Consider the following 16034-nt stretch of genomic DNA (forward strand, 5'->3'; position numbering starts at 1 on the left):
GTGTTTTTATGCAAGGGTATTTCAGACTCTCCTGCTATGAGAGAAGCAAAAAAGAAAAGAGAGAAGTCGCTCCAGCGTCGTACGCGGATAGGCCAGACACATTTCAGCCTTATAATAGGTGCAGTGTCAGCAAATGGAGATGGTAAACGTAGCTCTGGAGTTGATGACCTCGCTCGCAATGAACCACCATCCCAGGTGCTTGCTTTAACTTCACAGTGTCATATGTGGTTGCATGTTCCATATGGTGTCTAGCTTGTATTCGAAAGGCCGAAGTCGGTCTTTGTTAAGATAAGGAAAGATATTTTTTACATGAACCACCATCCCGTGAGCACCAGAAGACAAATAGCTAGTCAGGGCACTGGCCGAGCCAGTGACAAGCCCAGCAAAGAGAGGCATCACCTGGAAGCCAACTAAAAAGCCGCGATGGTGGCGAAGCAGCCCGCCGCCCACCAGGCTCTCAGGTCCTAGATGATCATGCTCACCACTCCAGCCGGATGTCTAGCTTGTATTGCTTCCAATTTGGTTAAATTGCATCTGCTTAGCTTACACATTATACCTTTGAATATGACATGCCTTTCTGTTTTTGGTACATACTAGTACATCTGTGTATTAACCATGTTCTTACATCAAACTAATGTTCTTGTGTATCCCTCATCAATCACTTATGATGAGGCAGTCAGGCAAGTGGATTACTCCTCATTTAAAGAATGCAGCGTCAGCCTCCCGACATGATTCTCAAGAAACAGCAAGGCTAGATGAAGATAGTGAACGTAGCTCTGTAGTTGATTACCGCATTTCCCCTACACTAGCATCACAGGTTCTTGCTCTAACTTGGCAGCGTGATATGTGGTTGCATGTTGCATATGGTGTCTAGATTGTAATTCTTCCAATCTGGTTAAACTGCATGTGCTATTCTGCTTAGCTTATACATTATACCTGTTAATGTGACATGCCTTCCTGTATTTAGTACATAGTACATCTGTCTATTAAGCATGTCCTTACATAAAACTATTGTTTTTTTGTATCCCGCATCAATCAATATGATGAGACACCTTTAGTATATGCAGTGCGATATTAGTTGCATCTTTCATATGATCATGGCATGCGCTGCTTCTAATTTGTTGAAATTCCATTTATGATGGGACGCTTTTAACTTGGCAGAGTCATATTGGTTGCATCTTTCATGTGGTGTCTAGCTTGCATTGCTTCTTATTTGTTGGAATGGTTTCTGCTTAGTTTACACAAACAGTTGTGAACATGCCATGCCGTCCTGTTTTTCGTACATATTCCATCCTGGTATCGTGTGTTTGCCTTACATCAAAGTAGTGATTGTCAGTATCATGCATGAATGAGTTCTGAAGAGCAAATTTTATTGCTTTTTCTTGTCGGTTTTACTTGACAATTCAAAATCAATAAAGCGGAAGGAAGTTATCAAGGCAGCGGATAAAGGTGCTCCTTCCAAACGGAGGGCCTCTACAGTATCTACTCCTCCATCCCCCCAAGATGATTTCCAAGACAACACATGCACAGACACTCAACATAGTTGTGTTTATGATGAGCACGTATCCCCTAGTGCACCATCACCGGTGCTCCCTCTAACTTGGCACTGTTATATGTGGTTGCATGTTATGTGTGATGTCTAGCTTGTATTGCTTCTAATTTTGTTGAATTCCATCTGCTTATTTTACACATTATACTTGAATAAGACACGTGTTCCTGTTTCTAGAACATACAATATCTGTCTATCACACCATGTTCTTACATCAAATTACTACTGTTGTGTAACCTGCAACAGTCACTTATCATAAGACACGTTTGACTTCAGAGTGTGATATAGGTTACATCTCACATTCTTTTCTAGCTTGTACTACTAATTTGTTGAAATGACACTTATGACGAGAGAGTTTTAACTTGGTAGAGTGATATTCGTTGCACCTTTCATATGGTGTCTAGCTTTCATTGCTTCTAATTTGTTGAAATGCCTTCTCCTTAGTTTACACATCATAAGCTGTGAATATGCAAAGTTGTGAATATGCAATGGCACTAATGACGAGAGACCTTTAACTTGATAGTGTGATGTTGTTTGCATCTTGCATATGGTTTATTTCTTTTACTGCTTCACATTTGTTTAAACGGTATTTATGATGAGATACTGTTAACTTGGCAGAGCTATATTTGTAGCATCTTTCATATGGTGTCTACCTTCCATTGCATTCCTTCTAATTTAGTGAAATGTCATCTGCTTAGTTTACACATCATAGTTCTGGTTATATCATGCCCTCCTGTTTTTCTTACATATTACATCCTCCTATCATGTGGTTGTCTAACATCAAAGTTCAGTTCGTCTGTATCACGCATCAATTTGTTCTGAAGAACTAAATTGTTATTCGTTTTTATTGTTGGCTTGACTTAACATGGCACGGAGAAAGAGGAAGCAAGACAGAACGACAGAGAAAGGGAAGCAGAAGAATCCTGCAGATTCTGCTAGTACTGATGGTGCAATAGAAGGTCAAAGTCCAGCGGAAAATTGTACCGACAGGGTATCCCGTGCTAAACGAGCTGCAGAACAAGCCAAACAGGAACAAATAGCTGCCACCAAACAAGCATAGACAACCCTAGTTGCTGCAACACCTTCCACAGTACCACCAGCTGCACGATTTACTCGTTGGTCAACTCAGCTAGCAGCACGTTCCCAAGCTCCCTTGCCACCTGACACTACTTCCGAAGCACTCTTGACACAAGATGAGTTGGCATGATCAGATGAACTTTGTGAGCTTTAACAGCAAGAAGGTAGTTGCTGGAGTCAAGTTACACTTGCATGCTTCTTTATATGTAGTCTCACAGTTTGATGTACACTAACACTTCCTATGTTTGTTGTTGGACTAGCACCTAGGCGCAAGAGGAAACAAACATCAGGGATAACGCTCGATAGGTTAACTAAATCTAGAGGAGGAAGAATGGAGATCCGTTTTGAGGCAGGTTTAAAAAGGCCACGTGATGCTACAGAGTCAGCCAAGTTAGTATCAGAGGCAGCGGTTGCTGTTAGGTGTCATGTACGTATCCTCCCAACATGGATTCAGTACAGGAATGACAAAGACGAAACCCAGTTCAACACCTTCCTCGACCATTTATCTGTAAGTATGGTTATGTATGGAAACTAGTAATATCGTCTTGCTCTGTCCAATACTTTCTAGGTTGCTGATAATGTGACTCCCATAATTTTCAACAGATGAGGTTCAAATTGGATAGCCAAGATGATGCAACTAGACAAGCTTGCACCCATGTTTTCAAGTCTGCTCTGCGACAATATCGGTATAACTTGAGGAAAACTCACTTTGAAGGCAAGGCTAACAGTGAACTTGCCCAAACATCTCCAGTGGAAAATATATCTGATGAAGACAAGAGAGGCCTCGTTAAACCCTGGTCCGATCCGAAGTACCGGGTACATTATATATATGTTGGGGATCGTTTTTGAAATTTAAAAAATTCTACACATCACCAAGATCAATCTATGGAGAGACTAGCAATGAGAGAGAGGGGAGTGCATCTTCATACCCTTGAAGATCGCGATGCGGAAGCGTTACAAGAACGCGGATGAAGGAGTCGTACTTGCAGCGATTCAGATCGCGGTTGATTCCGATCTAAGTGCCGAACAACGGCGCCTCCGCGTTCAAGACACGTACAGCCCGGGGATGTCTCCTCCTTCTTGATCCAGCAAGGGGAGAGGAGAAGTTGAGGGAGAGCTATGGCAGCACGACGGCGTGGTGGTGGAGCTTGCAGTTCTCTGGTAGGGCTTCGCCAAGCACTACGCAGGAGGAGGAGGTATTGGGGAGGGAGAGGGCTGCGCCAGCGGAAGGGCTGCGGCTCCCATGCGCCTCCCCACTATATATAGGGGTGGAGGGGGCTGGTTTCTTGCCCTCCAAGTCCATTGGGGCGTTGTCAAAGGTGGGGGAAAGAAATCCCATCATTTCCCTTCCCCACCGATTGTTATCCCCTTTTTTAGGGATCTTGATCTTATCCCTTCGGGATATGATCTTATTCCTTCTAAGGGGGGATCTTGGTGCGCCTTGACCAGGGATGTGGGGCCTTTCCCCCACTACCCACGTTCATTTGGGCCCCCCATGCAGGCGGGCCCCACTCCGGAACCTTCTAGAACCTTCCCGGTACAATACCGAAAAATCTCGAACATTTTCCGGTGGCCAAAATAGGACTTCCCATATATAAATCTTTACCTCCGGACCATTCTGGAACTCCTCGTGACGTCTGGGATCTCATCCGGGACTCCGAACAACATTCTGTAACTGCACACTAATTCCCATAACAACTCTAGCGTCACCGAACCTTAAGTGTGTAGACCCTACGGGTTCGGGAATCATGCAGACATGACCGAGACAGCTCTCTGGACAATAACCAACAGCGGGATCTGGATACCCATGTTGGCTCCCACATGTTCCACGATGATCTACTCGGATGAACCACGATGTCGGGGATTCAATCAATCCTGTATACAATTCCCTTTGTCAATCGGTACCTTACTTGCCCGAGATTCGATCGTCGGTATCCCAATACCTCGTTCAATCTCATTAACGGCAAGTCACTTTACTCGTTTCGTAATGCATGATCCCGCCAGTAACTACTTAGTCACATTGAGCTCATTATGATGATGCATTACCGAGTGGGCCCAGAGATACCTCTCCGTCATACGGAGTGACAAATCCCAGTCTCGATTCGTGCCAACCCAACAGACACTTTCGGAGATACCTGTAGTGCACCTTTATAGCCATCCAGTTACGTTGTGATGTTTGGTACACCCAAAGCATTCCTACGGTATCCGGGAGTTGCACAATCTCATGGTCTAAGGAAATGATACTTGACATTAGAAAAGCTTCTAGCAAACAACTACACGATCTTGTGCTATGCTTAGGATTGGGTCTTGTCCATCACATCATTCTCCTAATAATTTGATCCCGTTATCAATGACATCTAATGTCCATGGTCAGGAAACCATAACCATCTATTGATCAATGAGCTAGTCAACTAGAGGCTCACTAGGGACATGTTGTGGTCTATGTATTCACACATGTATTACGGTTTCCAGTTAATACAATTATAGCATGAACAATAGACAATTATCATGAACAAGGAAATACAATAATAACCATTTTATTATTGCCTCTAGGGCATATTTCCAACAGTCTCCCACTTGCACTAGAGTCAATAATCTAGTTCACATCACTATGTGATTGTAATGAATCCAACACCGATGGGGTTTGATCATATCTCGCTTGTGAGAGAGGTTATTAGTCAACGGGTCTGAACCTTTCAGATCCGTGTGTGCTTTACAAATCTCTATGTCATCTTGTAGATGCAGCTACCATGCGCTACTTGGAGCTATTCCAAATAACTGCTCTACTATACGAATCCGGTTTACTACTCAGAGTTATCCGGATTAGTGTCAAAGTTTGCATCGACGTAACCCTTTACGACGAACTCTTTTACCACCTCCATAATCGAGAAAATTCCTTAGTCCACTAGTTACTAAGGATAAGTTTGACCGCTGTCATGTGATCCATTCCTGGATCACTCTTGTACCCCTTGATTGACTCATGGCAAGGCACACTTCAGGTGCGGTACACAGCATAGCATACTGTAGAGCCAATGTCTAAAGCATAGGGGACGACCTTCGTCCTTTCTCTCTCTTCTACCGTGGTCAGATCTTGAGTCTTACTCAATGCTCACACCTTATAACAGAGCCAAGAATTCCTTCTTTGCTGATCTGTTTGAACTCCTTCAAAATCTTGTCACGGTATGTATTCATTTGAAAGTACTATTAAGCGTTTTTGATCTATCCTTATAGATCTTGATGCTCAATGTTCAAGTAGCTTAATCCAGGTTTTCCATTGAAAAACACTTTTCAAATAACCCTATATGCTTTCCAGAAATTCTACATCATTTCTGATCAATAATATGTCAACAACATATACTCATCAGAAATTCTATAGTGCTCCCACTCACTTCATTGGAAATACAAGTTTCTCATAAACTTTTTATAAACCCAAAATCTTTTATCATTTCATCAAAGCATATATTCCAACTCTGAGATGCTTACTCCAGTCCTTAGAAGGATTGCTGGAGCTTTGCATACTTGTTAGCATCTTTTAGGATTGACAAAAACCTTCTGGTTGTATCACATACAATCTTTCCTGAAGAAAACTGTCGAGGAAACAATGTTTTGACATCCTATCTGCAAGATTTCATAAATAATGCAGTAACTGCTAATACAATTCCAACAGACTCTTAGCATCGCTACGAGTGAGAAAGTCTCACCGTAGTTAACTCCTTGAACTTGTCGGAAAACATCTTAACGACAAGTCTTGCTTTCTTTATGGTGATACTTACCATCATTGTCCGTCTTCCTTTTAAATTCCATCTGTACCTAATAGCCTTACGACCATCAAGTAGTTCTTCCAAAGTCTATACTTTGTTTTCACACATGGATCCTCTCAGATTTTATGGCCTCGAGCCATTTGTCGGAATCCGGGCCCACCATCGCTTCTCCGTAGCTCGTAGGTTCATTGTTTTCTAGCAACATAACCTCCAAGACAGGATTACGTACCACTCTGAAATAGTACGCATCCTTGTCGACCTACGAGGTTTGGTAGTGACTTGATCTGAAGTTTCATGATCACTATCATCAGCTTCCACTTCAATTGGTGTAGGCGCTACAGGAACAACTTCCTGTGCCCTGCTACACACTGGTTGAAGTGACGGTTCAATAACCTCATCAAGTCTCCACCATCCTCCCACCCAATTCTTTCAAGAGAAACTTTTCCTCGAGAAAGGACCCGTTTCTAGAAACAATCACTTTTGCTTCCGGATCCGAAATAGGAGGTATACCCAACTGTTGTGGGTGTCCTATGAAGATGCATTTATCCGCTTTGGGTTCGAGCTTATCAGGCTAAACCTTTTTCACATAAGCGTCGCAGCCCCAAACTTTTAAGAAATGACAGCTTAGGTTTCTCTAAACCATAGTTCATACGGTGTCATCTCAACGGAATTACGTAGTGCCCTATTTAAAGTGAATGCGGTTGTCTCTAATGCCTAACCCATAAACTATAGTGGTAATTCGATAAGAGACATCATGGTATGCACCACATCCAATAGGGTGCAGCTATGATGTTCGGACATACCATCACACTATGGTGTTCTAGGCGGCATTAGTTGTGAAACAATTTCCACAATGTCTTAATTGTGTACGAAACACATAACTCAGATATTCATCTCTATGATCATATCATAGACATTTTATCCTCTTGTCACGACGATCTTCAACTTCACTCTAAAATTACTTGAACCTTTCAATAATTCAGACTTGTGTTTCATCAAGTAAATATACTTAGAATCTACTCAAATCATCTGTGAAGTAAGAGCATAACGATATTCACTGCGTGCCTCAGCACTCATTGGATTGCACACATCAAATGTATTACTTCCAACAAGTTGCTCTCTTGTTTCATCTCACTGAAAACGAGGCCTTTCAGTCATCTTGCCCATGTGGTATGATTTGCATGTCTCAAGTGATTCAAAATCAAGTGAGTCCAAACGATCCATCTGCATGGAGTTTCTTCATGCGTATAAACCAATAGACATGGTTCGCATGTCTCAAACTTTTCAAAAAACGAGTGAGTCCAAAGATCCATCAACATGGAGCTTCGTCATGTGTTTTATACCAATATGACTCAAATGGCAGTGCCATAAGTATGTGGTACTATCATTACTATCTTATATCTTTTGGCATGAACATGTGTATCACTACGATCGAGATTCATAAATCATTCATTTTAGGTGCAAGACCATTGAAGGTATTATTCAAATAAACAGAGTAACAATTATTCTCCTTAAATGAATAACCGTATTGCGATAGACATAATCCAATCATGTCTATGCTCAACGCAAACAACAAATAACAATTATTTAGGTTTAACACCAATCTCGATGGTAGAGGGAGCATGCGATGCTTGATCACATCAACCTTGGAAACACTTCCAACACATATTGTCATCTCACCTTCAGCTAGTCTCCGCTTATTCCGTAGCTTTTTATTTCGAGTTACTAACACTTAGCAACCGAACCGGTATTTTAATACCCTGGTGCTACTACGATACTAGTAAAGTACACATTATAATGTATATCCAATATACTTCTGTCGGCCTTGCCAACCTTCTCATCTACCAAGTATCTAGGGTAGTTCTGCTTCAGTGACCGTTCCCCTTATTTCAGAAGCACTTAGTCTCGGGTTTGGGTTCAACCTTGGGTTTCTTCACTAGAGCAGCAACTGATTTGCCGTTTCATGAAGTATCCCTTTTGTTGAGGATATAGACCTGGGAGTCACCCGCCAGGAGGGCCGGGTTACACTAAGGGTCATTGCCAGAAGCCCGGAGCTAAATTTCAGATAATGGGCCAGAGATGGGCTGAGACCCGGCGATGGCTTAAAGCTCGTAGTACAATCTTTATTGTTATAATAGAACTTGTAGTGTAAGGCAGGTATTGTTTAGAGTCCGAGCCGGACACTCTTATGAGCCGGCCGGGACTCTAAGGGCTGCTGGGCGTCAGCCTCCCTATATAAAGGGACGACCCGGCAGCGGTTTAAGGGCGACAACGATCTCTCCGAGAGCCGGGCATAGCTGTTTAGCTCCCTGGCGATCGTAACCCTAATCAATAACACCTCGAACTGGACGTAGGCTTTTACCTTCACCGTAAGGGGCCGAACCAGTATAAACCCTCGTGTTCCTTGTCCCGCATAACCCCTTCAAGCTTCCTAGTTGCGATGGCTCCACGACTAAGTCCTAGCCCAAGGACATTTGCCGTGACAATTCCACGACAGTTGGCGCCCACCGTGGGGCTGGCGCACGGTGGATTTGAGTTCTTGAAGGGCAGCTTCGAAGGGCTCAAGGGATACGCTGTGGGCCGGATGACCAAGAGTCGTCGCGGCAAGCTCTACATCGACGATGCGGACTGGGGCCCCGACGCCGGCTCAGTAGAGTACGGGTACCGGGTCCCCTTTGGCGGAATTCATGTCTTCATTGGCAAGGTTGGTGAGCCGGGCCCCGAGCCGGATCTCTGCGCCGATCTCGTCGAAACGGCTCAGCGCGCACGACCCGCCCGGGCCCGGCCTGCCTTAAAGCGTGCTTTTTTGGGATGCATCCATGGAAGGCCCTCCGATCCATCTGGGTCTGGGGATGAGGCGGCCGCCGGCTCTGACGGCGAGTCGGCCGCTGATGAGTCAAACTCGTTGTACCAACTTCAGGATGGCAGGCTCATGAGTTATTCCGATGGCAACAGTATTCCGGACCTTTTTGAGCCGCCAAGTCAGGTCGGAGTTTTTATGGCTGGTGCGCAGCCTGTTCAGAACCCCGCTACCGGATCAGAAAACCCGGAGCCTTCCCCGGCTCAGGTGCTGATGGATCTCACAGATAAGATGACGGCCCTATTAACTGCCACGGTTGACCCGGCAGATCAAGCCCAGCATGACGCGGAGGTGGCGCAGTTAAAATTGGATCTGATGAAAGCTAAAGAGGATCTTGCAGCAGAAGGGATCAGGCTGGCGGCGGAGCGGGCGGCTCTCGACGCCCGGACTCAGTTGATTCAGGCGCAGTCCTTCCAACTCACGATGGATCAGAACGCGGCCAACGAGGTCATGAGAAGGAGGCATCAGAAGGCCCAGTCTCGACTCCCGCCGGTTTACGATCCGCGCAATCTCTTCAACACGCCGGGTGCGGGATCCAGTAACCCACCAGGGGTCTTTGCGCCCGGGTCGGGACCCCTCATTCAGCCACTAGTAATGGGGCCTCCCCAGGTGCCCCCTGCCCCGCCTCAGTATGTGCCAATACCCCCGGGTCATTACGATAACCCGCTGGAGAACATGGTAGCTGCGGCAGCACGACTGGCGGCTCTTCCCGTTGACGGCAATTCTCCGGCAGCTGTCGAAACCCGCCGGGTCAGGGAACTCCTGCAGACGGCTCTAGCACAGCAAGAGGCGTACTCCTACAGCCGGGACAGGATCCACTCAACTCCTCGCCCAGGCCAGAGCCCGAGTTACAGCCGGCACATGGACTCAGCAACCGGCTCAAGTAATGTCCGACGCCATGACCCACCGCCTGGCCATGGCCCGGCTCATGTTGGAGCCTTCTACGCAGCAGACCAAGCACGGCAAGAGGCGGAGCAGGTGCCGCAATTGACGGCTTATCAGACCCCCCCGGCTTATCCGACGGCGTCCGTTGATGTGGGTATTTCTACCAGGACCGGGGGTGTCCCTTGTTTGGTGCCGGCCATCCGTAATGAACGTCTACCTAAGGATTTCAAGGGCCCTAGGAAGGTGCCTAACTATACAGCTGACTTACAGCCTGCGGCCTGGATTGAGAGTTATGAGATGGCTATGGAACTGCTAGAGGTCAGCGAGGCGGCCATGGCCAAATATTTCACCATGATGTTAGATGGAACTGCCCGCACGTGGTTAAAAGGGCTGCCACCGAACTCCATTGGGTCTTGGGCTGAGCTGAAGGCCCGGTTCATTCAAAACTTCAAGGACACCTGTAGGCAGTCTATGTCAATTGTGGATTTGACTAACTGTAAGCAGCAGGAGGGTGAATCCACGACCCATTGGGTTCGCCGGGTCAAGGAGATCATACATTCATCAGATAAGATGGACGCCGGCTCTGCAGTCTTGATGTTAGAACAGAACTATCGTTTTGTGCCCCTAAAGATGAAACTTGGGCGGCTTAAACGCGACTGCACGGATATGGGTACACTAATGGCGGCTCTTGTCAAGTACGCCGATTCTGATGGTACCAAGGATCCCCCTTCAGACGATGAAAGGACAGGGAAGGGAAAGAAGAATGGCAATGACAAGGGTCCTCAGTTTAACCCGGGGAATCAAGGAGGAGGCAAGCGCAAGGCCGATGGCAGCCTGGAGTTCGTAGCCAACGCCCAAGGCAACAACCAGCGACGCAAGGGGAGGCCCCCTCCCCGAGGCGGCGGGTCAGGACCTTCTCTGGAGCAGCTGTTGAATGAACCTTGTCCGAGACACGGCTCTAGAGAGAAGCCAGCGACTCACCTGTGGAAGGATTGTGCTATCATGAAGGCATTTAAAAACTACAATGGCCCGGGCGGCGGCTCAGGCGCTGGCGCCTTTCATGGCCCGGGCGGCGGGTCAAATTCCGGTCCTCAGAACGGTCAAGGGGGCTTTAATCAACAGTCTAGTCAGGGTCATCAACAGCAACAGGGGGGCTATCAGACCAACCCAAAGCAGCTTAGCGGTGGACAGTATCACATGTTCACCACTAGTTTGTGCAAACGAGACGAAAAGCTTCACAAGAGGGCTGTTAATGCTGTCGCGCCCGCAGTTCCACGCTACTTACGGTGGTCGGAGCAGCCCATAGTGTGGAGTAGGGAGGATCACCCTCCCCGGGTGGATAACCCGGGCCACCTGGCCTTAGTGGTGGCTCCTCAAGTGGGAGGCTATAAGTTCACAAAGGTACTCATGGATGGAGGCAGCAGCATCAACATCCTCTATTATGAGACTTTCCGTCGTATGGGGCTAGTTGATAAGAACCTCAGCCAGTCAAATACTATCTTCCATGGTGTGGTACCCGGTAAATCGGCTTATCCAGTCGGCAAGATCGAACTGGAAGTGGCCTTCGGTGATGAGAACAACTACAGGGTGGAAAAGTTGACCTTTGAGGTGGTCAAAATAAGAAGTCCATACCATGCTATATTCGGACGGCCGGCTTACGCCAAGTTCATGGCACGGCCGTGTTATGTGTACTTACAACTCAAGATGCCGGATCACAACGGGACCATTACGGTTCACGGCAGCCGGAAAGTGGCTCTGGAGTGTGAGGAAGGTGACGCGGCTTATGCAGAGTCTGTTTGTGCCACAGAAGAGTTGAAATTTTATAAAGACAATGTTGACCCAACAGATATGACCTCTCTGAAAAAGCCAACCACGGAGAATGAACCAGCAATGAAGTTTAAATCAGCTGATGAGACTAAACTTGTTGATTTTGTTCCAGGTGACTCGTCTCAGCAGTTCAGCATCAGTGCAAATCTGGACCCGAAATAGGAAGGCGCGCTCATCGAGTTCATCCGTGAGAATAGGGACATCTTTGCATGGAAACCTTCTGACATGCCAGGTGTACCTAGAGAACTCGCTGAGCACACTCTCAATGTTGATCCAAAATTTAAGCCGGTCAGACAGTTCCTTCGACGGTTTAATGAAGAGAGGCGGAAGGCTATTGGTGAAGAAGTGGCCCGGCTTTTGGCGGCCGGGTTCATTGTTGAGGTTCTTCACCCAGAGTGGTTGGCTAACCCGGTGCTTGTACTTAAAAAGAACGGCACCTGGCGGATGTGTGTGGATTACACGGATTTGAACAAGGCGTGTCCGGCTGATCCTTTTGCTCTCCCCCGTATCGATCAGATCATTGATGCTACGGCAGGTTGTGCACGCTTAAGTTTCTTGGATGCTTATTCCGGGTATCATCAGATTAAGATGGCAGTTAAGGACCACGAGAAGACGGCGTTCATCACTCCCTTTGGAGCCTTCTGCTATGTATCTATGCCCTTTGGACTCAAGTGTGCACAGGCGACTTACCAGCGTTGTGTGCAGAATTGTCTTCATAAACAGATCGGGCGTAATGTTCACGCTTATGTGGACGACATTGTGGTTAAATCCATCAAGGAGGAAACCCTGATAGATGACTTAAGGGAAACCTTCGACAATCTCCGGGTCTATAAGATGATGCTTAACCCGGCCAAATGTGTTTTTGGTGTTCCTGCAGGCAAACTATTGGGTTTCTTGGTTTCTGACAGAGGCATTGAGGCTAACCCGGAGAAGATCAAGGCCATCACTTCCTTGGCTAGGCCGGCGTGCGTAAATGACGTTCAACGTTTGGCGGGTCGCATCGCTGCTTTAAGCCGGTTTATAAGTCGTTTGGGTGAGAAGGCTATGCCCTTATATCAGTTGATGAAGAAAACTGAGAACTTCATCTGGAATGATGCAGCTAATACCGCTTTTGAGGATTTGAAAAAGCAACTGGCAGAGCCCCCTGTCCTTGCTGCTCCGGTTGATAAGGAGCCCTTGCTACTATATGTGGCAGCAAACGCACGAGCCGTCAGCGTGGCTATTGTGGTGGAGCGCAAGGAGGCGGGTAAGGAGCATCCGGTTCAGCGGCCGGTTTATTATATCAGTGAGGTGCTCATTGAGTCCAAACAGAGGTATCCACATTGGCAGAAGCTTGTGTATGGGGTGTTTATGGCGAGCCGGAAGCTTAAGCATTACTTTCAGGGTCATCCCATCACTGTGGTCAGTTCCGCCCCTCTTGGTGATATTATCCAAAACAGAGAGGCTACAGGGAGAATTGCTAAGTGGGCTATAGAACTTGGACCTCATGATCTTAAATATGTGCCACGCACTGTTGTCAAGTCTCAGGCCTTGGTGGATTTCATCAATGATTGGACAGAGTCACAAGTACCCGAGCAAAAGCCGGATAACACTTATTGGACTATTCACTTTGATGGGTCCAGGCAGCTGGAGGGCTCGGGGGCTGGTGTTGTCTTGGCTTCCCCTAAAGGTGACAAGTTCCATTACGTGCTACGGTTGATGTTTCCTTGCACTAACAATGCGGCTGAATACGAGGCTTTGCTCCACGGTCTTCGGGTGGCTAAGGAGATGAGCTTAAGCCGGGTGAGGTGTTTTGGTGACTCAGACTTGGTGGCTCAACAAGTATCAGGCACCTGGGATTCTAAGGATCCTCTAATGGCGGCTTATCGCCGCGAGGTTGATGCCATTGCCGGGCACTTTCAGGGATATCAAGTGGAGCACATTGACCGCAGGAAGAATGAGGCGGCTGATGCTTTAAGCCGGCTCGGCTCTCAGCGAAAGCCGGTGCCGCCTAACACTTTCCTGGATGTCCTATATAACCCTTCGGTTAAGTTGCCTACAGAGGAGGACTTGGCTATCCCTGACCCGGAGGCACGACTGGTGGCGGCTCTGCATATCATACCAGACTGGACAATGCCATATCTGGCTTATATAACCCGGGAGAGTTGCCTGAGGTTGAAATTCTGGCCAGGCTAATAACCCGGCGGGCTAAGTCAATGATTGTTATCGATGGCGAGTTGCATCATCGCAGTATTTCAGGGGCATTCCAGCGTTGTATCTCCCCTGAGGAAGGTCAAGAGATCTTGCGCGAGATCCATGAAGGGGATTGTGGCCATCATGCCGGTTCAAAATCTCTTGTGGCCAAGGCTTTCCGTCATGGTTTTTATTGGCTGACGGCTCACGCTGATGCAGAGGACTTGGTCAGTAAATGTGATGGCTGCCAAAGGTTCTCCCGACGGGCTCATGTGCCGGCTCAGGAATTGAGGATGATCCCGATCACTTGGCCCTTTGCGGTCTGGGGGCTTGATATGGTCGGGCCTTTTAAACGGTCCAAGGATAAGAAGACCCACCTCTTGGTGGCAGTGGACAAATTCACGAAGTGGGTGGAAGCTGAGCCAGTTAGCAAGTGTGATGCAGCCACGGCGGTTCAATTTATGAAAAGGGTGATCTTCCGCTTCGGCTTTCCACACAGCATCATAACAGACAATGGCACTAATCTGTCCAAAGGCGCTATGGAGGAGTTTTGTCAAAGAGAACATATCCGGCTTGATGTCTCTTCAGTGGCACACCCCCAATCCAATGGTCAAGCTGAGAGAGCTAACCAGGAGATTCTGAAGGGCATTAAACCCCGGCTCTTGGTCCCTTTGCAACGGACGCCGGGTTGTTGGGTGGAGGAATTGCCCTCCGTTTTATGGAGCATCAACACTACTCCTAACAGGTCTACAGGCTTCACGCCTTTCTTCATGGTTTATGGAGCAGAAGCAGTTCTCCCCAGCGACATCCGTCATGATTCACCTCGTGTGGAGGCTTATGTTGAGACGGATAATGAACAGGCGCGCCAAGATGCTCTGGACTTGTTGGACGAACAGCGTGATGTGGCAGCCGCCCGTTCAGCGATTTACCAACAAGACCTGCGCCGTTATCATAGCCGCCGGGTCAAGTCACGGGTCTTTCAGGAAGGCGACCTGGTGCTCCGGCTCATCCAAGATCAAACGGATGCGCACAAGTTATCCCCACCTTGGGAAGGGCCTTTTGTGGTCAGTAAGAACTTGCACAACGGGTCATATTACCTCATTGATATCCGGGAGCATAAGGACTCGCGTAAATCTGAGGAGGAGACCCGTCGGCCATGGAACATAGCTCAGCTTCGGCCTTACTACACTTGAGCTACCGGCTCTTGTGATGTACATATTTATCTCAGCCATGTATATATTATGATAAAGCAATAAAGCAGGACCTCTATCCTTTGCTCTCTCCCAAGTATGTGTGTTGTTTTTTACATGCTGACTTACAGAAGTTCCGGCTTATGATCATCTTCAAATCTAGCTGTAAGCAATAAAGTCACTTGGGGGCTTCCTGTTCACACATGGGTCGTATTCGAACCAAAGAGAACATAGCTGTCGATACCCATTTGATTGGCAAAGTGCCGAGCTCATTGGGAGGTGGCCTTTGGTCATATTTGAATCATAGTGTAACCCCTCTGAGAACCGACGTGGATCGTATTCGAATCAGCGTCGTTAAACAATTTTCAGAATCACTTGGGGGCTTCCTGTTCAAACATGGGTCGTATTCGAACCCAAGAGAACATAGCTGTCGATACCCTCTTGATTGGCATCGCCGAACCCACTGGGGGCTATATGATCATATCCGAATCTTATCTTAACCCCTTTGGACCGAGGTTCTGGTCGTATTCGAACCGGAAGCCCTTAAATTTTTACATTTTACCACAAGTTTACTCTGATCATGTCAAAGTATGTACTGCCGGGTTTCACTTGCCGGCTTAATTTTGGTTTATCTTGTTAGTTGAGCATCATGGATGTCATCAAGACAAGTAAATTCGAGTTCAGATAATAACCGTGCTACCCGGGTTATTTAA

The sequence above is a fragment of the Triticum aestivum genome, chromosome 7D (genome assembly GCF_018294505.1).
Source record: "Triticum aestivum cultivar Chinese Spring chromosome 7D, IWGSC CS RefSeq v2.1, whole genome shotgun sequence".
Lineage (NCBI taxonomy): Eukaryota > Viridiplantae > Streptophyta > Magnoliopsida > Poales > Poaceae > Triticum > Triticum aestivum.